Source organism: Hippichthys cyanospilos, chromosome 21 (assembly GCF_059441005.1).
Source record: "Hippichthys cyanospilos isolate Australia breed blue-spotted pipefish chromosome 21, RoL_Hcya_1.0, whole genome shotgun sequence".
In the NCBI taxonomy this organism is placed as follows: domain Eukaryota; kingdom Metazoa; phylum Chordata; class Actinopteri; order Syngnathiformes; family Syngnathidae; genus Hippichthys; species Hippichthys cyanospilos.
Window position 1 is genome coordinate 12,239,628 of NC_142389.1, and position 22,769 is coordinate 12,262,396.

The window sequence follows — 22,769 nt, forward strand, 5'->3', positions numbered from 1 at the left end:
GTTGATGATACGCACCGTTGAAAGATGGATGTGCCAAAACGTTAAATATGTTTTTCTCAAAACTGGGGTTTTCAACTTTCAACAAAATGCTGTAACTCTGTCCAATATTTAGCAACCTCCATGTATTATATACCATTTTATAGGGAATTAAGCATAGAATTAGAATATAGCAATATTTGTGTTTTTTTTTCTGAGACATACGCCTGATTTTGTGAAAATGTATTACAACAGTGGTCTCCAACCATTTTGTCACCACAGACTGGTCAACGCTTGAGATTTTTACTGCGGACCGGGGGGACTTCATCAATCATAAAACTGAATTATAAAAGCTATTAATTTCAAGGGAAATACCTGGCACAAATGAAAATGCGAATGAGCTAAACGCATACAGGGCAGCACCATATAACACAATGAAGCTAGCATGTTATCCACAGTCACAAGTTGTTGGCTCAACAAAAAACAATAATTTTGGGCACAACATAAATGACACCATTCTTAAAAAGAAAGTACAAGTTACAGTCATGGGCCAGATTTCACAGAGACAAAACGACGTGTGCGTCACTGACTGCTCTCGAAACCACACCATCCTTCTCAATAAAAAATGTAATACTAACAGTGGCCAGAGGTGGCGCCAAAATTCAAAGATCAAGCCAAACAAAGCACAAATGAATGAACTGTTAAACTAAATCAGTCCCAAAACATTATTTCGAGTGCGGCCCACACGGCCCAATACCAGTTGATCCGTGGACCGTTATATATATATATATATATATATATATATATATATATATATATATATATATATATATATATATATATATATATATATACAAAAAAACACACACTGTATATATATATATATATATATATATATATATATATATATATATATATATATATATATATATATATATATATATATATATATATATATATATATATATATGTGTGTGTGTGTGTGTGTGTGTGTGTGTGTGTGTGTGTTTTGTTTTGTTTTGTGAATGTATTCACCTCTTCTGTTTTCTGGGAAAGGCCACGAATGCCCTCTACTTGGGTTTTTTATTTTATCTCAAATGAGTCAAAAGATCAAGACCAAAATCAAACGTCCACTAGAGTGGAAGATATGACTTAGAACTCATTCACTGCTTGCAGGCTTCCTACAACAAGGCTCTGAATAAGCTGTCATGAACGTCCTATTAAAACTAGTCATCATGCTGTGAAAGACAAAACGGGAAGCTCTTAGCATAATTTTTCCATTGGACCATCCGGCTAATAATATTATTTATGTATTCCAGCTGCCGATGCGGTCCCTGAAGCAAGTCTCAAATGTGAGCAAGCTGCTCACGGCTATTGCAGGTAATAGAAATGACAAAAAAATCAGGATTTTTTTTCATGCTTGGTCATTTATCTGAAGGCAACATGTTCACGTCACTGTGTGCAAAAGCCTTCTGGGAGGGCTGACTTTTCACATGCAAGGCTACACCAGCGTGCAGATGTATCCATCTTCGGGGTGGACTTTATGGCCAAGCTGTTTAGCCGTGGCATATCTCTGAATGCGGATGATCCACGGAAGTGTTTTGTATGTGCTTCGGCGAGGAACGTCAGCCTTGGGGGAGCAGACCCCGCTATGCAGGTCAGGGTGGCTTTGTGATCTCAATGGAGAGCATTAATATTTAAACACATGCTCCTGAGGGAGAGACTGTAAATGATTCATGAATTATACTGGCCATTGAGGCCTCTCCGCAATAAAGCCTTGATGTAAAGATTCACGTGGTCCGTGGCCGTGTATGTCCACATGTTCCTCTGCGGGACGTCTATACGCTTGCATCCCATCTCCAAGGGTAATGTCGGTTTCTCTCGTGACATGTGATTACTTTTTTCCCCCCCTCCATGTATAAACGTCCCTTCATTCCTCCTGGCCTTTTAAGTTTGACTTCATAGTGTGAGTCACTCCCAGGTAATAAGTTCGGCACTTGGCAAATTAGATGGAATTATTGCTCACGTCAAATTTCACAGCGTGATAAATGCACATGCTTGTGTTCAGCATGACTTCATAATGCCTTATTGGCTGAGGAACTATATTTAGTCAGCGGGTGAGCAAAATGGACCGACGTTCCAGAATATGAGGCAGTGCAATTTCCTTCAATCAGTCAGCGTGGCACCGTACACCTTGACTGCCTCGCCAGGCAGCAGGAAACAAGATTCAAACCGACAGAAAGGCACAAGTGCTAACCACTACTGCATCACGTTGCTCATCGAATATATTTAATTTTAGTTTTGATAGCGGACCCAGTTGACTAAGATTCCTGTGTGTTCGGGTATGAGCCGGGATAAACACACATGCACTCGTTCATCGCGTCAACAACACTTTGAAGATATATTATTACTAAACTGTCTCATGCAGTTTGCAAGCCAATTGTCCAAAACGGAGATCTATGGATCATTCCCGTGTCACGTTGAGAATGATGCTGGTTGGTCTTCCGCTCCCATCTTTTGTATTCACCGGTCCACCAAAAGGAGTGGTCCCATGGCCAGGTCAGCATGTTGAGTTGTGTCGGGTCCTCTGCTTCCCCCTTTTTGGTGGAGGGTTTGAATCCAGCCCCCTCAGCACCTTGGTGAACACTCTGGAGATACATTGGAGTCCCCCACAGTCCGAGACCTGTGGGCGTCAGTTGACTGATATGTGTATTCGAGGTTGAGAACGAAACAATGCGCAGTGGAGACGCTTTCCTTTACTTCTAGGTGTTATGGCGTCTGTCACAGCAGGAAGGCCCCCTGGGGGGTGACCAGACCACAATGCCTAAATGATCATATTACAAGTCAAGAATGAAGAAAAACCTACCAATCTATATTACACTAAATATCACTAGAGAAAACTAATAAAAGCTTCATTATCATATGTAAAAATTACATAAATCCCTTCAATATATTTACAGTGAACCCCCGTGTTACAGCGTCCCTGGCTTACATCTTTTTAATGTTGTGGTGGAATACTGAGCTTTTTCATCCCCTTTTTATGGTATGTTCCCAGTTCTGCAACAAAAACAACTGTCATAATCCTAGGGGGTTGGCTGTATTTGTATTGTTTTGTCTCCGTCTGCAGGCTTTTTAGGTAATTGCATTTATTTTATTTTCAGTTGCTGTCAATGCCTCCATGCAACGCGTCACTGCAATGCCGGTATGCTATTGGTCGACGTCTCCTCACGGATATGCTGGTCTGCTATTGGTCGGCCTCACTCGTTTCAAAATGGCGGAATGGTAAAGCTTTATTCTGTCGCGAGTGGCTACAGAACCATTTTTTATAGTGCATACTACTGCTTAATTCAAATTTGAATGGGTTAGCCATGGGTCCCAAGATTGGTAGTGATGTTAAAGAGAGAAGTAAGATGATGATTTATATGGAAACGAAGCTGGAGATAATCAAGAATATACGAAGTACGTTACCCTTACTGGGGAATATGGGCATAACAAGCGCCCTTCAAAGGTTAATAAATCCTTTCTAGATTTTTTTATTTATGATGTTTTCTGATTTTGTACATGTATATTATATATACGAAGCACTTACTATACTATTTTGGTACCAATTTTTTATGAGTATATACATTTTTTATGTTTTTATCTGGGGTTCTCAACGCAATAGCTATTTCGCATAAGTTTGGATTTTATACATTCTAGTGACGTAAGCGGTGATGCTTATGCAGACGTATGAACGTGGAGCAACTCGCAGAGTCACGCACGCACACTGACCACTATGTTTGAGGAGTTTTTGTCGTAATGGGGAAAAAAATGGCGTAAAGAGGGGACAAAAAAAACGTTGCGGTCGTAAAGGGAAAAAAACACAAGCTAGGGACGTCGTAAACTAGGAGTCCACTGTACATATATATATATATATATATATATATATATATATATATATATATATATATATATATATATATATATATATATATATATATATATATATTTATGATATATATATTTATGATATATACATTTATCAAAAAAAGACAATCGAAAAGTTAAGCTGTCGCACAAGTTGTTTTTTGAGGCAAGACAGTTTTAGTTTCAGGTATTCAAGAATACACTGTGTCCCACTAAGCCATTTCTCTTCCTGACAAACAAGTAATACATCTTGATGATTAAAAATAAAATTCCAAGGGAGGAGAGCATCTCTTCTCTTGTATACAATTAATCAACATTGATATATTTGATCATCGTATTCAGTACGTGTAGCTTTGTATTTATAAATAGAGGCGCAGCACAGCGCCTTCACCATGCCGCGCCTGTCTGTTTACCCTGAGAGAGATGGATGGAAAAAGACAGAAGCAGGAGGATAAGAAAGAGATGCATGGACAGACATGAATGAAGTGGCAGAAGTCATTCCTGATGGAGACTGATGGGAGGAATAGAAGAAGCCACCAGGATGGATGAGGAAGGGCACTGTGGGGAAGTGAATCAGTGCTCGACAAAAATGATGAGCATCAAGTGGGCTTCGAATCCTAAATGAAAAGATTGATCGCGGGAGTGGAATATTTAATATTTGCTAAGAACTGCCTCTTTGGTTACTTTTTCCAAGTCCCTAAATTATCACGTTTTGGATAAAGGAAGGACTCTTGTTTTCTTTTTGAATCCATTCCAAAATGTCTGTCAAAGAATAACTTGGACAAGAAGCCAAGCAATTTTCCCCAAAGAAAAGAAGAGGAGGATGACGGAACCCTGTTGTCTTCCAAAACTCAACGGTCCGTGGACTCAAACGTCCGCAGCAAGTTTCCCCAACCTTCACATAACGTAGCAATTTCAACTGAAAGATGATCTGATAGTATCAAAATATCATCCATGAAATGTCAAAAAGAAAAAAGCGTCACCTCCGACACATCATTATTTTTCTTTGTTTTTTCGTGTTAGCAGAAACTATTCCTATCCTCACTTCTATGAACTTCAATATTGCACCTTTGTCGGTTCCGCTTCTCCTAAAATAAGGCCCCTTCCTGAAAAATATGATGATCTCCTTCTGCTGTGACAGTTTTACGTCAAGGATGTTTGTTTTAATACTTTTAATACACATTTGTCCAGTTGTTATCGACTGAAAATGTGCCATAACCCCAGATAATTAATTATCAACAAAAGGTTTTACTGCAGAAAGTGTCTAAATATCACTTGAAAATTACTGGGTCAAAAGTAGCTCAATGTTTGTCAAAAATTGTATCAAACTGCTGAGTCAGTTTCACTCATCTTTTTTCCGATTTTTAACCCCGCCAAAAAAGTATATATTTATTTTTTAAGAAAACTGCTGGTTCAAAATAAAATAAACCGATAAATAAAATAAAATTTGATGCAATTTGATGCAACTTTGTCTATTTTAAGGTTGGCACGCTACCGTATTTTCCGCACTATAAGGCGCACTTAAAAGCCTTGAATTTTCTCTGAAGCTGGCAGTACGCCTTATAATCAAGTGCACTTTATAAAGTGCATAAACCACAAGTGTTCATTTTTGAGGGATAAAAAATATAAAATAACTTTATTGCCATGTCAAATCTTCCATTTTTACCTCTGCATTTCAGTTAGAAATGTATTTTTTACTATTTGAAATTTTGATATGCAATACATGCTCCAATTTTGTAGTAATTTATATTGGGACAAGGAGCAACAAATGTTTTGTCAAAGAAAGCGCCATTTTATAAGATAAATCCAGAAACTGTTTTTAAATCAACAAAACAATATTTTTTTTCTGTTTTTAATTGCAATTTGATTAAAAAATTACTTTGTATATTTAATTGAAGCATAATTTCATTATTATAGACACTTGATGTGTCTTGTCATTGAGCTAAACAATCTTTTAATGTATTCAAATGTTATTTTTCCCCCATTCTTTAGATCAGGGGTGGGCAATTTCAGGCCTCAAGGGCCGGTGTCCTGCATGTTTACCCGTTTTCTCTCTCAAACACAGCTGATTCCAGCAGAGCTTGTTGATGAGCTAATGGTTTAAATCAGGTGTGTTAGGGAGAGAAAACTGGAAAACATGCAGGACACCGGCCCTCGAGGGCCAGTTGCCCACCCCTGCTTTAGATAATACTTTCCACAAATCATCTTTATTTTTTATTTCTCACAGTCTATTAATCACATTCAATCAAATTTTATTTGTATAGCCCTAAATCACCGAAGTCTCAAAGGACTTCACAAATGAAAAAGAGGTCATGTCGAGAAAAAAGAAGTCATACAGAGACATCTTTTCGGTGTAAGGTACACAACAGCATCCCCTGTCAAAGCTCCCAGAAGGGGAAGGAAAAACTCAAAAACCCCAATTTGGGGAAAATCAGAAACCTTCAGAAGGGACCACAGATGGTCCCCCTTCCAGGCCCAAAGGTTGAATTGGATGCTGCATGTACCAAATACAGACAAAAAGATACACATTACAGACAAATACATGTAAACAATATAGATTACAGAAAACATATTGTGCTATATAGTGCAATGATGACTTGACAGCAGGCAAAGCCATTAGGCAGGAACCTTCCCACAGTCCAACCAAGTGGACCGCAGACGGTCGATCTCTCAACCGAGAGAAGGGGGCAGGAAAAAAAAAAAGAAGAAAGCTGCAGACAGGCCCATTAACTTAATGCTTTTGAGTATAAATGTGTTTTTAGTTGGGATTTAAAGATTTCTACTATTTCTACTATGTCTAATAAAGTTACTGACTGACTTATCTGATTGTTTTGTTGGCATTCCTTTTTAGCGCAGCTCCATCCAGTGGATACATAACACAACCCCAGCATCTACTGTAGCTTCTATTCTATGCGCCTTATAATGCGGTGTGCCCAATATATGAAAACAGTTTTAAAAAGGGCATTTATTGAAGGTGGGCCCTATAATCCAGTGCACCTTTTATGAAAGGAAAACAACAGTTTTAAGATAGGCCATGTTTCAAAGGTGTTTCTCATAGTGTGGAAAATATGGTAGTCTAAACAAGGCATTCTGATTAATATTGTATTTGTGGAATTTCCATTGTGGAACATCCATTTTCTTAAGCTGGTCAGGAGTAAAATCTATTCTTAGTGGCGCTACTTAGAGGTACCTGAAATAGACATGACAGTTGCTCATGGCTTGAGTAATGACCAATCACAGTTCGCTAATGTGGCCGCATAGAACATATTATACAACGTGTTTAATAAATTTTTAAGTTTTCCCTTTAAAGATGCAGCTTGAAGTACTAGAAATTGTATTGTTGTAGAATAGTGGAATTTGAAAGTGTTTCCAAACTTTTGACTGAACTATCTGTGCTGTATACCATACCGCCTTATACCATAATTATACTTTTTTCAAGGCAATAGGAAAAAAAGGAAAACTTAATGAAGTTGTTTTGGTTTAATTTGAAGATTAGCAGAAATTTAAGTAATTAAACCAAATACAGCTAGCATATAGCTACCGGTATTATTTTTATTTCATTTATGACAGTTGCAAATGACTGTCATTTATGTTATTAACCTTATCATATACACTAAGTAAAACTATTCAAAAACAGTTTGGCAGGTTGAAATACAAAATAAAAATGACATGAAGATGTCATGAAAATAAAGAAGAAAAACAAGCTTGTCAAACAAGCGTTGTTTTTCAATGCATTACAGAGCGGAGGTTGCACATCTCTCAGGGTACGAAACAAGGAGACAGCGGGAAGTGATTTTGTCTGATTTGACTCCCTTCGTCACTGTCTCACCCTACACTCCCAGAATAAGATTTCCACTTCTTAACTTCTCCCAACTTCTCCATTCTTTCTCGCTGAACTTTATTTTTCCTCTCATCACTTTCGCCATTAAAATAATATGCTTCAGCAACTAATAAGGCTTTTGTCTGTGTTATTTCCCCCTCGTTTCCTGACAGCGGTGGGAGTTCATTTCCAACATACAGACTCACACATGCTTCATTCCCACCTCTTGTTTGGTAATAAAATATGATTTTACATGGAACAGATTCTACAAGTCCATGTGTAATGCTTGTACTTTCAAAAGATATGCTTTTAATCTCTTCTAAAATTTTCAGAGAAAAACCCTCAACCGGAGTTTTATTTTTATTTCACTACATTGTGTCATTTGTGGTAAATCAAAAGAGTCATATACTATACAAAAAGGGTGCTTCAGTCATTTATTTTTTGTTACCAGATGAAGTTGGATCCATTTACCTTCTGCTGTATTTGAGGCTTGTCCCAAGTGCTGGCCGCAACATTTAATTCCAACCATTAAAAGAAATGGCGCTGTTTCTTTTGTGGTCTGCCAAATAATTAGTAAAAAAAAAAAAAAAATCAAATGGAACAATGTCCAATCTGTCTGTTGCAGACAGTTCTTGACTTTAAATTGGCAAAGAGCTTTGCGATGGCTCACCACATTAGTGTCCTTTCTTTCTAACTTTAGCTCCGGGTGCTTTTCATTTATGTGGAAGGCCAAACTTGAGTTGCTTCTGTTGTCACCAATTTCTTTATTACAAAGTATGCATATGACTCTACCTTTATCAAAGGTGCTGTCTGGGTGTTTTTCAATGTTAAATTTTCCATTCATGTCTTCTTTCTGGTCCTGACCTTGCGCTCCCACTCACAACAGGAGCCTATGAATTTATGTCAAACGCAATGTCAGCCAATCAGTGTCTACTTCAGGGTGTGATTGACCTTTGCTTGGCTATCATTGACCCATGCACAATTTATTATTACAATTTGTTAGTTGTTATACAAGATAACAGAAAGCACAACATTGAAGATTCAAATTTTGAAAAATGTGACTAAATAACCACTATGAAATGCTTCATAATAATGAATCCTATCTTTTTTTCATGAAACCACACATGAATAGATGTTGTTTTGACCTGTTTTGAGAGGTGTACTAACTCTGTTAGGATGATGAAGAGGGGGTGCATGACTAAAAAGGGTGCGCAAATTGCCTATTGCGTTTTTATACACAGAATACAAATATGAACTTCTAAAGGACCTTTATTGTTGGTGCCATGAGTCGTTCTACCTCTGAAAGTTTGTGAAAGGCAAATTTTGTTTGAGCTTTCATGATAAATGCAGTTTTTCCTTTCCTATTTCCATCTACAAACTAGCGGTTGACTTTGAAAAGGTTCTTTTTTCGCAAATCCATCTGGACGCACATTAACGTCTCGCGGGCCCATCCTGGAATGATGCTGAATACACAATTGTGCAATTTTCTTTCTGTCTAATGGTGTGAATAACACTGAGGAATGTAATGAGAGGCTGATTGATACATCGTCAGCAACAAGAGAAAAAAAACACGCCCAGCTGTAGTGTGTACCTTAATTTTAACAGAAATACCACACACGCAAACACAAGTGATGTGCAAATGAAGACGACACCTCCTGTCAACAGATTGCACCGTCATGAGTGAGACTTCAGAAGCAAAGTGACACATTTACATATGCAGTGACGGCGAGGTTGTTTTCAAAGGTAACACCCACGTTCTGTTCAGATCTCGCGTGCAAATAAAGGGGTCTCGACATTAAAGTTTGGCGCCTACGGTCTCTTTTGAGGCTTCAGCCTGCCGAGGTGATTAATGGCTTTCTATGAATAGAACGCGCCGTTAAAACGTTTGATCGATGCTTTGACGATTGCCAAGCATCCCGGCGTATATATCACACCGCCTTTTTGTTCTCAAAACGCAAAGGCGGAGAGGCGAGAGCAGGAGGTGAGTCGAATGAACAGAGCTTTCAGTCTCCACTTCTCCTGGCCTCTGACGTGTGGTAAGATGATAATCAGGAGCTTTTTTTCGTGCAGAAATTCCGCAAAAACGGACATTTTTTTAAAAAAAATATAGCCACTGTTGTGTCCGTTTTGTCTCAGAACAGCAAATTTAATTGCATTTCACCCAAATACATAAGACACAATTGGAAAAGTCACTATGCTCACTACTGAGCACACTAAGACTTTGTAGGGAAGCGCCATTGAGTCAAAACATCTAGAGCAGGGGTGGCCAAGTTTGGTCCTCAAGAGCCACAATCCAGCCTGTTTTCAATGCATCTCTTCAACCAACACACCTGACTCAAATCAGTGTCATCAGGATTCTGCAAAGCATGCTGGCTGATGAGCTAATCATTTGAATCAGGTGTGTTAGTTGAAAGGACACAATGAAAACAGGCTGGATCGTGGCTCTGGAGGACAGAACTTGGCCACCCCTGATCTAGAGCAAAAGCTAATGTCCACTACAGAGGACATAAATGAAGAGACTGGGTCTCAGGAGGACAATGAATGAAATAGCTTGCGTTTTGGTCCCTTATGTTTACAATGAAGATATGGCAAGCATCATTACACTTTGTTTTAAAAGTTATTTGACCTCTCAAGAGAAAAGTTGGCCAAATTTCTGTTGTTTTTTGGGTGTAAAATGTTTCAATATCAACACCCAAAAAATGCCAATTATTGCATATTTTGCTATTTAGATAAAATAAAGTTTTTGATTAATTATGAACCATAAGGATGTCAAAAAGCCAAATATCTGCGCAGATAATTGTCCTGGGCGAAAATCGGCCGAGCCTTATTAAATAGCAGTAACCAGGAAAAAAAAAAAAAAAATCAACTTAATTGTATCTAATCATTCAAATAATTGATACAAATCAATGGTATTTTTTTGATACCGTAAATACGTACCATTATTTGATGATTTAACGTGTGTTTATGATATGAATACGCCAGAAAGCAACAGTCAACACACTATGTGCATTCTTGTTCAAAAGTGAGGATTATTACCTTTAGTAGAATTCCTGTTACGGATTTTGTATATTATTTACTTAGTTGAAATACAAGCACACCAACTAATGTGACTTAATTGACTCTTCTTCTTTGTTTTCTTTTGGCTTTGCTGTACTTTTACAACGTTATGTCCACCCTGACTTATCCCCACCTGTGTGCGTCTCCCAGTGTGTGTTTTGTGTTCCGCGGCATCCATAATTGATGGGCAGGGCCAAAGGGCACGTCGTGGCTCCCCCACACCGTCTCCGTTTGTGTGACGAGGCCACGCACACGACGACGCGCCGCCGCCACCTCAGTCGCTCAGTCATCTGCATTCAACACACACTCCAGCACAATGGCAGGTAAGACAATACGGTAGAGATTGAAGCAATGGAAATGAAGGTGCACTATACAATATGTGGACAAAAATAATGGGACGCGGTACTTTATCACTCCACATGGACATGGGGTTTGCACCGCAAATATGTTTTGATGGGGAGACACTATAATAGCGCCACCTGAACGTCTATCACCTCACAACATGTGCGGCATGATTACTTTCACAGCTTTTCATAAAAGCATCGTTAGTCAGAAGTACAGGAAGCTGCAGGTTGTCATGTCGTCGCCGTAGGTGCCAATAGCTATTCAAGGATCCTGGCTGGCAGAAAATTGCAAAGGAGATTGAAGTGACAGTCCTTTGCACTTAGTAATCAGTTGAAACACAGAAATAGCTGAGTTTATGTCTCATATGCTAATGGGAGACTAAATTGTTCATATGTATGAATTCAGATGGATTTAGCACTAGATTGCCTGTATTCCTAAGGCAAATAAAAACTATAGGTAAGGGTTATTTAAGTTACTTCATTTACTGATGACAATTTTGAGTTCGGCAACAATTTAGAAAATTTCTTAAAAGAATAAGACATCCCAGCCATATACCCAGCCTTTGTGTTTGTGTCAACTGTGTCCATCAACGTTAGTTACATCCCACCCAAACACATGAAACATCATTGGAAAAGTCAGGGTGTCCTCTACTGAGCACTCTAGAATTTACTCAGGGGGTGCTATTGAGTAAAAAGATTTCGACCAAAGACAAATGTCCACAACAGTGGATACAGATCTGTGTCCATTTTGTCTCAGCAAGACAGCAAAGTTAACTGCATCCCATCCAAACACATTGTCCTATTAGAGAACAAACTTTACGTTAAAGCCGAAAATGTGGATTCCATGCTAAATCGATCGAGTTCCTGGGGTTCATTGTGGAGGCAGGCCCAATACGAGCTGATCCAGCCAAGGTCCAGGCTGTGGTCGAGTGGCCGACTCCAACGTCAAGGAAGCAGTTGCAAAGGTTCCTTGGATTCGCCAATTTCTATCGGTGACGCCTTCACTATTATAGCACCAGAGCGGAAGCTTTGATACGGTTCACATCTGTGAAGGCACCCTTCGCCTGGACTCCTGAAGCCACCAGGGCCTTCGAGGAACTAAAGTGGTTATTTACCATTGTGCCGGTTCTTACCCATCCTAATCCTGACCTGTCATTTGCTGTAGAGTGGACGCTTCCGACTCAGAAGTGGGGGTCATCCTGTCCCAGCGCTTCCCGGAAGATGGGAGACTGCACATCTGCTCCTTCTTCTCGCGCCGCCTAAGTCCTGCTGAGAAAAACTATGGAAACCGAGACCTGCTGGCCGTCGTCCTCGCGCTACAGGAGTGGAGGCACTGGCTGGAGGGCATGACCCCGTTCCAAGTCTTCACAGACCATAAGAACTTATCATACATCCGCTCAGCCCGCTGGCTGAACCCTTGCCAAACCCGGTGGGCCCTTTTTTTCACCGGATTCAATTTCATCAATTTTATCCGATTTCAGAGACAATCCTGGCCGAGGCTCAGGAGATTGGTGGTGTCCGGTGGAAATTGGAAGACCAAGTCGCTGAAGCTAACAGAGTCACTCCCATACCCATGAATTGTCCAGCGGGCAAGCTGTTTGTGCCAGACCAACTGCGCCCCTCCGTCCTGCAGTGGGCTCACGAGTCTAGGGTCGCCTATCACCCAGGGTCCCTCAGGGACCTTCCTCTTGGTCGGGCGGAGGTTTTGGTGGCCAAAGATGCACAAGGACGTTAAAGAATATGTGAAAGCATGCCGGGTCTGTTCCAGTTGAAAGTCGTCACATCGTCCTCCGGCGGGTCTCCTGCATCCACTACCGGTATCTTCTAGACCTTGGTCACTGATTGCCTTGGATTTTGTCACGGGCCTGCCAGCATCCCGGGGAAAGACGGTCATCTTGTCCATCATTGACGCTTTTCCAAGATGGCCCACTTTGTCGCCCTTCACAAGCTTCCCTCCTCTTTTGAGACCACTAACCTCCTGGTCCAGCATGTCTTCCGTCTCCACGGCCTCCCGTCGGACATAGTATCAGACAGAGGACCCCAGTTCATACCACGAGTCTGGAAGGCGTTTTGCAAGGCAGTGGAGGCCACTGCCAGCCTGTCCTCTGAGCACCGCGCGCAGTCGAATGGTCAGACGGAGAGGGTCAATGAGGACTTGGAGGCAGCCCTGCGCTGCGTCAGTCAGCATCATCCCTCTTCGTGGGCCGCTCACATCCCATGGGTGGAGTAGGCGCATAATACTCTCGTCTCGTCCGCAACTGGCAAGTCCCCTTTCCATGTGGAATATGGCTATCAACCCCCAGTGTTTCCTTTGCAAGAGTGGGAGGTCACTGTACCGTCTATCCAAGCTCACCTGCGGAGGGCGCACAAAGTGTGGCGCGATACCCGGGTGGCCCTCTCCCGCACTGCAGAGCGCAATCGCCAGCTTGCGGACTGGAGAAGGAGGGTGGCCCCGCAGTACCGTCTGGGCCAAGAGGTCTGGCTCTCGACCAGAGATCTGAACCTGGTCGGCACCTCTAAGAAGATGCAACCTCATTTCGTCGGCCCCTTCAGAGTCGAGTCTGTCATCAACCCCGCGGCCGTGAGACTCACCTTGCCTCCGACAATGAAGGTACACCCTGTCTTCCATATTTCCCTGCTTAAGCCAGTGTTGTCTTGCTCCCTGAGCCAGTGATGCCTCCCCCTCCTCCGTGCGAGGTTGACGGAGGCCCAGTTTACTCGGTGAAGGCCATTCTGGACTCCAGGTGGAGGGGCAGGGATGTCCAGTACCTCATCGACTGGGAAGGTTACGGGCCAGAGGAACGTTCTTGGGTACCCCGCTCCTGGGTCGTCGACCCCGCTTTCCTCCGTAACTTTGCAAGCCGTATTTTGCAAGCCAGGTAGACGGCCGGGGGGCGTTCGTTGAAGCGGGGGGGCTGTCATGACCTGTCATGTCTCCCCCTCGTGGGGCTTTATCTTATTGCAGGACAGGCCTGTCTGGATGAGGGGTGGAACCACCGGCTGCGCACCTGTTCTCAATATTCATCACCTATTTAGTGCAGCCGGAACCGGGCGGCGGCGTCAGTTTATTCTCTGAACCTCTGTTGTGTCAGCGTCTCTTAGGTCCCGAGTTTTTTCGAGTTTCCCGAGTTTGTACGTATCGTATTTATTTTGTCCGTCTCCTAGCTGTTTCCCTCAGTTGCTACTTGAATACTACTTGCTACGTGAATATTTTCCGCGCTACCTTTTGTTGTTACTTTTTCTCCCCTCGAGTCCTTTTTCTAGCGCCTTACTTATTGTTACGTTTTTTTCCGGCACGACTTTCGACCTCGCCGTCCTGTGGGTTCCACCCCTCCAGTGGTTTGCCTTTTACTTACTGGACATGCACTGACACCTTTTGTCATTGTCGTTTTTGGTGCCCCGTTTGGCCCCTGTAGAGTTTTGATTTTATTTATTCTCTAATTCCGGTCGCGTGTTACGTGCTCCTTTTGTTATTAAACTCCCTCCTCATTTGTTACTTTGTGTTCAGTGTCTGTTGGGTCCATACACGCCCGTTATTTCCAGTGTCTCAAAGCGTCACACACATGAGACATCATGGGACAGGATGTCTTCTTCTGAGCACACCAGAACTTAGGCGAGGAGCTCCAATGAGTCAGAAGATATAGAACAAAGACAAATTTCCACAACAGTGGACACAGTTGTGTGTCCAATTTGTCTCAGCAAAGTTACGGTAATTGCATCCTAACCGACCATATGAGGCATCATTGGAAAGGATATGGTGTCTTCTATTGAGCACATGAGGACTTAGGAAGGCAGCTCCAATGAGTCAGAAGATAGACCAAAAACAAATGTCCACGACCATGGACACAGTTGCATGTCCAATTTTTTCTTTGCAAAGTTAATTGCATCCCACATAAACAGATTAGACATCAAAGGAAAGGACAGGGTGTCCTCTACTGAGCATACTCAGGGCATAGTAGGCTAGCATGCAATGAATCAAAAATAAATGTCCACTACAGTGGAAACAAATGAATAGGCTAGGTGTCAGAAGCGTATAATGCCCATTGTTATGAAAACATCATTCTGCCAATGTGGAGTAACTTTTTAAAGTATATTCAAACATATTTACAAGTATCTTCATATGTGTTAAAATGTTTCAAACATATACGTTCAAACATAGTTTTTCCGTCCTTGTTAGTTCAATGCTAAAAGCAATAGCATTTGTTTCCTTTAGCTTACAAAAATGCTCTGACATATTTGGGAGTACGTTTGAACATATTTGAAAATATGTTCAAACATATTTGAACATTTGTTTGAACCTCCTTATAAGCTCAATGCTACAACCGTAACATATTTCCCATAATGCTATGGAGTATGCTGATTGATACCCAGTGGCATTTAGGGAAGATTAATGGGAATCCATTACTTTAGATCCTAAAGTAATTCATCAAGGTCACTAAAGTAATGGATTACTTTACTTTAGTACTTGATTACTTTAGTATGAGCCTTTGTAGACCCTAATTTAGCCAAATATTTGAAGTAGGGCTGCACAATTATGGCCCAAATAATAATCATGATTATTTTGATCAATACTGAAATCCCTATTAATCATCATGTTTGGTCAAAAATGTCTATTTATTGCCCTTTTTACAAGGCTTTAAAGCTGGATACTTACAAATAATAATAATAAATTAAATAAATAAAGTAAATAATAATTAAAACGAATTCATCCCCCAAGACATGGCAAAAATTTGGCAAACAAGGCAACACAGCTAACTTTGTTGCTGTAAACCAGTGAAAAAAATAAGCCTACTCAGAACCAAGCTCATTATTTACTTTCAAGCAAATTTTAATCAATTAGCAGTCAAAATGTCATTTTAGGTCATTTCAAACCAAATTTATTCCAAATCGGATTTTTTAAAATGTGTTTCAATTAACAGCTAGCACAATATATATTAGGAATCGGGTGAGAAACTCAACGACATTTCACACTGATAAATAATATATTTGGGTGAGAAAAGAAGACGCTTTTATCATGCCAATGTGTGGGAAACATTGCCCCCCGTTGGTAAGATGACAAAGTGCTTGATTTGACTTGTATTGAAAAAAAAACTACTTGACTTTTTAAATGTTAATATTACCAAGGATGAGCTTAATCGTGATCGCGATTAAAATTCAATTAATTGTGCAGCTCTATTTTGAAGAGTACCTGGAATTGATTGTATTAACTTATAATATATAAAAATGCATAAATTCAAACAACTGAACATATTGAACACATTGAAAATACATCTTGTCACAGCATTAACGTACTCATTCGGAGATGATTCAAGCAAAATACTAAATACAATTGTTTTTTTTTTTTTTTAATATCCTAGACATTTTCCTGTTTTTAACACTGTATTTTACCAACAAATTCATTTTCCTGTACTCTCCAGAGGTTTCAATTTTCCACTCCTTTCTTTGCTTTCTTTGGTCAGGATTCCATCACCGAGAGACATACGGATTCTCGCATTGAAGCTCAGCTCTGCTCCGAAAGTCAGTGAAGCATGAGAACATTATTTTACTTTTTTTTCCTATCTTCTTCACAATGTCCAAAGGGGATCATCGTTCTTTTTTAATATTTTGTATCTTTCGCTCTTCATCTTTTTCTCTTTTTGTCTTGTCGTCCCACTCTTCCACCACGCGCAAACCTCCAGTGTTTTTTCAAGAACCGCAGAGCATGAATTTTACATTAGCCTCCTTCTAAAAAATAAATAAATAAATAAATAAAAAGTACTTCTGACCACTGCACTCGGCATCCTACACACACACACACACACACACACACACACACATACACATATATATGGAGTAGACATGCCCAAATCAACATGACCCATTGGTCTACCGGGGCACCGTCAGCAAGCAGCCATTCATCAATCTCCTTTTAGATGAATACTGATCAAAACACGCCTGAAATGACTGGCATCAAAGCTCCCCTCTGATGTTTTATTGATCATAAAACTCTTATTAAGTATTTTCCAACATTATTTATTTCTGACGGGACTTGAATGCTCCAACGCAGCATGGCCTGTCTGACATATTGAAAAAGAGGAATCCTCACCCCTGTAAACCAAACCAATGTCAAGACTGCTCAATAAACAAACGCGCCTACAAGGCAAGCGAGAGAGCAATAGTATGGGAGATCATAAAGTTAAAATGAATATTATATGCGGCATAAAGGCGCGATTCGTTCGCTTAATGTTGAACACAGGCAATATCATAGTGTTGTCTGGAAATGCGATCACATGAGAATTATAGTGCATCCTTGTTGTTTTTGCTTCATCTTAAAAAAGTGAGGAGTAAATGTGTATTTTCCTCACCATCTTAGCTTTAGCCACTACTATTTGTGTCACAGTTTTTTAATAGAGTCAATTTCCATCCCTCAGGGTCCGATCTACACCGTATATAAATTCAGTGATACCTTGAGAAAGTGGTTCTCAACCTTTTTTCAGTGATGAACCCCCTGTGAAATATTTTTTCAGCCAAGTAACCCTTTACCAGTGCAAAACATTTTGGAGTTAAAAAAAAGACTTTAAAAAGCCCATCAATGTCTGATTTAGTAAACTTTCAACCCTTTCAAACTTCATTTGTTTTGGTCCACAAAAAAATAATCACTCTAAAGTGTCCTCTTTTGGATCATAAAAAAAATCTGTTATTTAAAAAAAAAAAAAAACTTAATTATTAATATTTTTTCCACAAAGAAAAAAATCAATATAAAGTGTCAGACCTGTTCTCAAAAAAATAAATATACTGTAAAAGAATTTTTGTCCACGGAAAAATATTAAACATAAAGTGTCCTGTTTTGGGAATACAGTAGATATATGTTCACAAAAAAAAAATCATTAACTTAATTATTAAATTAAAATATAAAAATGAAACAACACAGAGTGTCGGACCTGTTCTCAAAAATGAATGATTATAAAGATATATTTGCAAAAAAATATTCAACTGAAAGTTCACAAAAATAAATCATTAACTTGACAGGTAATGAGAGGCGGCACATGACAAGTTGAACCAATCTAGTATAGGGGACAAGCCGGCTTTTTAAAATAATGAAATTGAACAACCTACTGAACATAAAATTTGTTTAATGAACGTATATTTTCCTCATATTTTCTTCATATTTTCCTGAAACAATTAATACTAATTCAATAAATATTTTTAAAGGATTTTTGCATGAGATACAAGTGTTTTTCATTCCATGACCATATCTAAAGTCAACTTTTCCATTTGAAAAAAAAATGCAAATGTCCCCAAAAGGGCTTTTTAAAGGGGAAGTCAACCCAAATATTTGCATCCATCCATTTTCTATGTCCGCTTATCCCCACAGGGGTCGCAGGCTTGCTGGCGCCCATCTCAGCTGGCTTCGGGCAGTAGGCGGGGGACACTCTGAACTGGTTGCCAGCCAATCGCAGGGCACGCAGAGACGAACGACCAATCACGCACCCAATTACACCTAAGGCCAATTTTAGTATGTCCAATTCACCTGCCATGCATGTTTTTGGGGAGTGGGGGGAAGGCAGCGTACCCGGAGAGAACCCACGCGGGCTCAGGGAGAACATGCAAACTCCACACAGGAAGGCCAGAGCCAGGTGGATTTGAACCAGGACCTTTAAACTGTGAGGCGAACATGCTATTCACTGCCCCACCGAGCCGCCCCAAATATTTTGTTTTGAATATTAACTTGTCAAGTCAAGTTCATTTGTATAGCCCTGAATCACAGTTGTCTCAAAGAACTTCACAGGTGAAAAAGAATACAGAACATCATAAATACACAACATCCCCTGAACAAAGCTCCCAAAAGGTTAAGGAAAAACTCAAAAACCCATCTAGGAAAAATAGGAAACCTTCAGAAGCGACCACAGGTAGGAGGAGGCCACTTTCAGGCTCAACAGGATGTACTGCACGTTGAGTGCTAAAAATAACACATAATGTACATAATAATACACAATAGCACAATAATACCTTCTCAACAAAGGTTTCTGATGGACTAATTAAATGGCAGCCTGAACCCGTCGTTGTTATTGTGAAATTGCCCCAAGAGAGATTGCATATTGGTAACGGCTGCCATACAAATAAAGATACTTTGAAATAAGGCAGTGTTTCTTAAATAGTGCCCCCCCCCCTCCCCCAGGGAAGCACCATTTACCTCAAGGAAAAGGATTTTTGTATGCCATGTTAAGTGTAACTGTATGTGATAATATAAGGATTGGCATTTTTTTTTTCAGGCATTCTAATGCAGTTTTATTCTGCTTAGATCAGGGGTGTCAAACTCGTTTTACCTTGCAGGCCTTATGAAATATAATCTATTCCCAAGTGAGTCGGACTGATAAAATCATCGCATATATGTATTTATATAACCTTAACTTCAAATTTATTAGTATTTTTTATGACTGTCCAAAATAGTTAAAGCACAACATCACTATTAATCATATAACATTAACATTACTAATAATCATAAAACATATAAAGTCATTTATTAAAAAAATGTCCACATTTTTATACTTTTCAAAATCATCTCGCAGGCCGGATTAAACCCATTTGCAGGCCAGAACCGCCATATCTGTGACACCCCTGGCTTAGACAAGCCTTTAAGGGGTGTGCAATTCCAGGCCTCAAGGGCTGCATGTTTTCTAGATTCAAATGATGTTTTCACCTGATTCAAATGATTAGGATTCTTTTCAAGCTCAGGCAGGGCTTGTTGATGAGCTAATGGCTCAAATCAGGTGTGCTGGGGAAAGAAGACTGGAAAACATGCAGGACACTGGCCCTTAAAGGCCAAAATTGCCCACCCCTGCTGTAACCTGTATAAATACTGTGAAAAAGTAGTTAACTTGTTAAAAGCTTTTTATATTGCTTTTTCTTTCACCTGTGTCAGTGTTAAAAAGGACGCAGTTTTAGCTATACTTATACAATTTTTATAGATAATAATCTCATTTATGGTTGGCATGGCAAGTGGGGGGGGGCACGAAATGTTTCCTAGTAGGAGGCTTTGCAAAATATAACTGAGAAGTACTGAAATAAGGACACTTATTGGACTGATACCAAGATTTGATGTCTGCACTCATTTTTATGTGTATTCTGTGTTTTTTGTCCATTGTATGTTTTTTAATTATGATGTTAGGGGATGTTCTGCAGTGCTTTTTTTATTCAGATTGATACCAGAATGAGTACTCTACTCTCAAGTAGATACCAGTACCGCTCATACTTTTGATCAACAAAATTTCCCAACATCAAAGGTAATCTTTAGCCCACCTATGGTGTTTCCCATGATAATTTAGCAGTAAGCTAGTTTACTTATTGACTTTAAATTGTTTGTGCCACTTTTTTTTGCAACCAGTTGCATCATTTTTCCTTTAATCCTGTTAAGTAACCAACAGACATGTCTGTACTAAAGAGAGAATTAATAAACCCACTCTTGTTTTGAATATCGTTCGATTGGTATACCGTATTTTGAAGTCAGCAAGTTTATACCGTCCATAACCCTGAATTAGATGAGGATTTCATGAGCAGCACCTTAACACAGCAGACCTTGACTCCATGTTCCAAAATGAGCATTAGTGTGAAGAAACACGTCAATAGCAGGAATCCATCTGGGCGCCGCGTTCGATTGCTCTGGCATGCGAATGCGATATTAATGGAGGGTAAACATGAGCATGCAGCAAACAGGCAGACAGAATCCCACTGCTTTCTTTTTACGGCATATTTATGAAGATAAATAGCTTTCCAATAAGCAATAAGCCTGTCTTTCTCAGCCATGTCTTCTGATCTTTCTCTATATAACACCTGTCTCTCGCCCTTTTTAATCACTATCCCGTCTTGTCTCCCTTTGACAAAAGGCCATCATGGGGGAAGATTCCACTTGATTTTGTAAGTGTGGGCGGTGGTATTGTCCATATGGTGCCAGTGATGCATGCACATGTAGACAAACACATCCATGTATCCACTTTCTTTAAAACACAACCGCATTTCCACAAGCGATTAGTTCCTTTCCATTGTAGCGCTAGTCTGACAGGCCCCACCCCAACACACACAAGCTCCCACAGAACTCCAGGGGCTCGCTTCCCTGCACCCCCGTAATAGTTTTCCACACCGCAATCTATCCGCTGCCCGTCGAGTCAATTGAGTGTATTATATTTGTAATTGGAGGCTATTGATTGACAGGCTTGTGAGCGGGGATGAAAAAAAAGCTATTTGTACAAAAAAAAAAAAGACTCAGGGAGTCACAACACACAAAAGACGTATGGCTATTTGAATTCCACGCACACACATACGTGCGCACAAAGTATACGCTGAGTTGCTCAGATGAAGGTTGAGGAATAGAATTTGCTCAAGGTTATTTGATCAGAGAGGGATGCATTTTAGCATATTACAGAATAAGATCAGTATTCATGATAGTTAGTCTGGAGTTTGATAGCGAGCATCTCATACCTTGTATGTGTGTGTGTTTTCATAAGTGTCATAACGTTACATAAAACACTTCCGACACCGTTCGGTCTGTTACCCATCGTTAATCAAAACCTGTCATTTTCAGAAGCGTGTGTGCATGAACATTTCAGGTTGAATTAGTGCATCCGTGTCACATCCTTAATGAAGCAGCATTTAATGCATTTTTTTCAGTGCACACTCCTGCCTTTAATGGCAGATAAAATCGGGTTTCAACTTGAAATTGAAAATGTGCCTTAAAAGCAATGGCGTGCAGTGAGCCACTGATATTAAGATTCTGATTTACAAATTTATGAGCCAAACAGAGTGGAGTATTTGCTATTAAATTAGCAGTCAGGCATTTAAAAAAATGGCAATTTAAAAAAAGCACCTTTTTATTTTCCCACATACTATCATGCCTGAACCAGGAAGTGAGTTGGGTCATTCATAATAATGACTAAATATGATTAATGTGCCAAGGCATGGTCGTTTAGATTCGCTGAATAAGCCATGTAAAGGGCTCATGGTTTTATTTTATTAGCTACTTCCTGTTTTCGTTCAGCAATCACCAATGGCTTGATAAGACTTTATGTGGCTAGAGGGAATATTAATGATATATTATTGAGCAAATTAATTTAGTTTGGGGTTTTTTTTTGAGCGGGTAGGAGTATGAGTGGTGTTACACATGTAAAGCTAAGCAATATTTTTGTTTGATTTTTCATTTTTTACTGAATATTTGCTTATCCATGCATAAATCTATAAATCTGCACATGTACTGTACATCCGGGGTCCCCAACCATTTCATCACCATTTTATTGTGGATCGGGGCTTGCTTATATCTTGAAAATACTTTTGAGGCCGCCGCCTCAAAATTTACACAGATTACATTGATTAACAATTATTGATGATCAATCATATATTGAATTTCAAATTTGAATTTCAAATCCTATTCATTTTAATACAAAATGTTAAATAGATGCAAATAAGTACTTATCAATGCAAAACCATTCTATTTGCTAACATATACCACATGGACATACCTGGCACAAACGAAAATGCTAACAAGCTAAATGCAGCACTTTATGACATGCTGAAGATAATAACTAAGATTAGCTAGCATGTTTTCCACAGTCACATGTTGTTGGATCAAAAAACAAACTCATTTTGGGTATATTATCACAAATGACAACATTTTTACAAAAAAACAAAACAATTTA

The 22,769-nt window shown here is 39.7% G+C and overlaps 1 pseudogene; it reads left to right on the forward strand.

Moving 5' to 3' along the window:
• Window positions 1-13,024: 13,024 nt before the first annotated feature.
• On the forward strand, window positions 13,025-14,508 carry LOC148406631 (uncharacterized; annotated as a pseudogene).
• The last annotated feature ends 8,261 nt before the right edge of the window (window positions 14,509-22,769 follow it).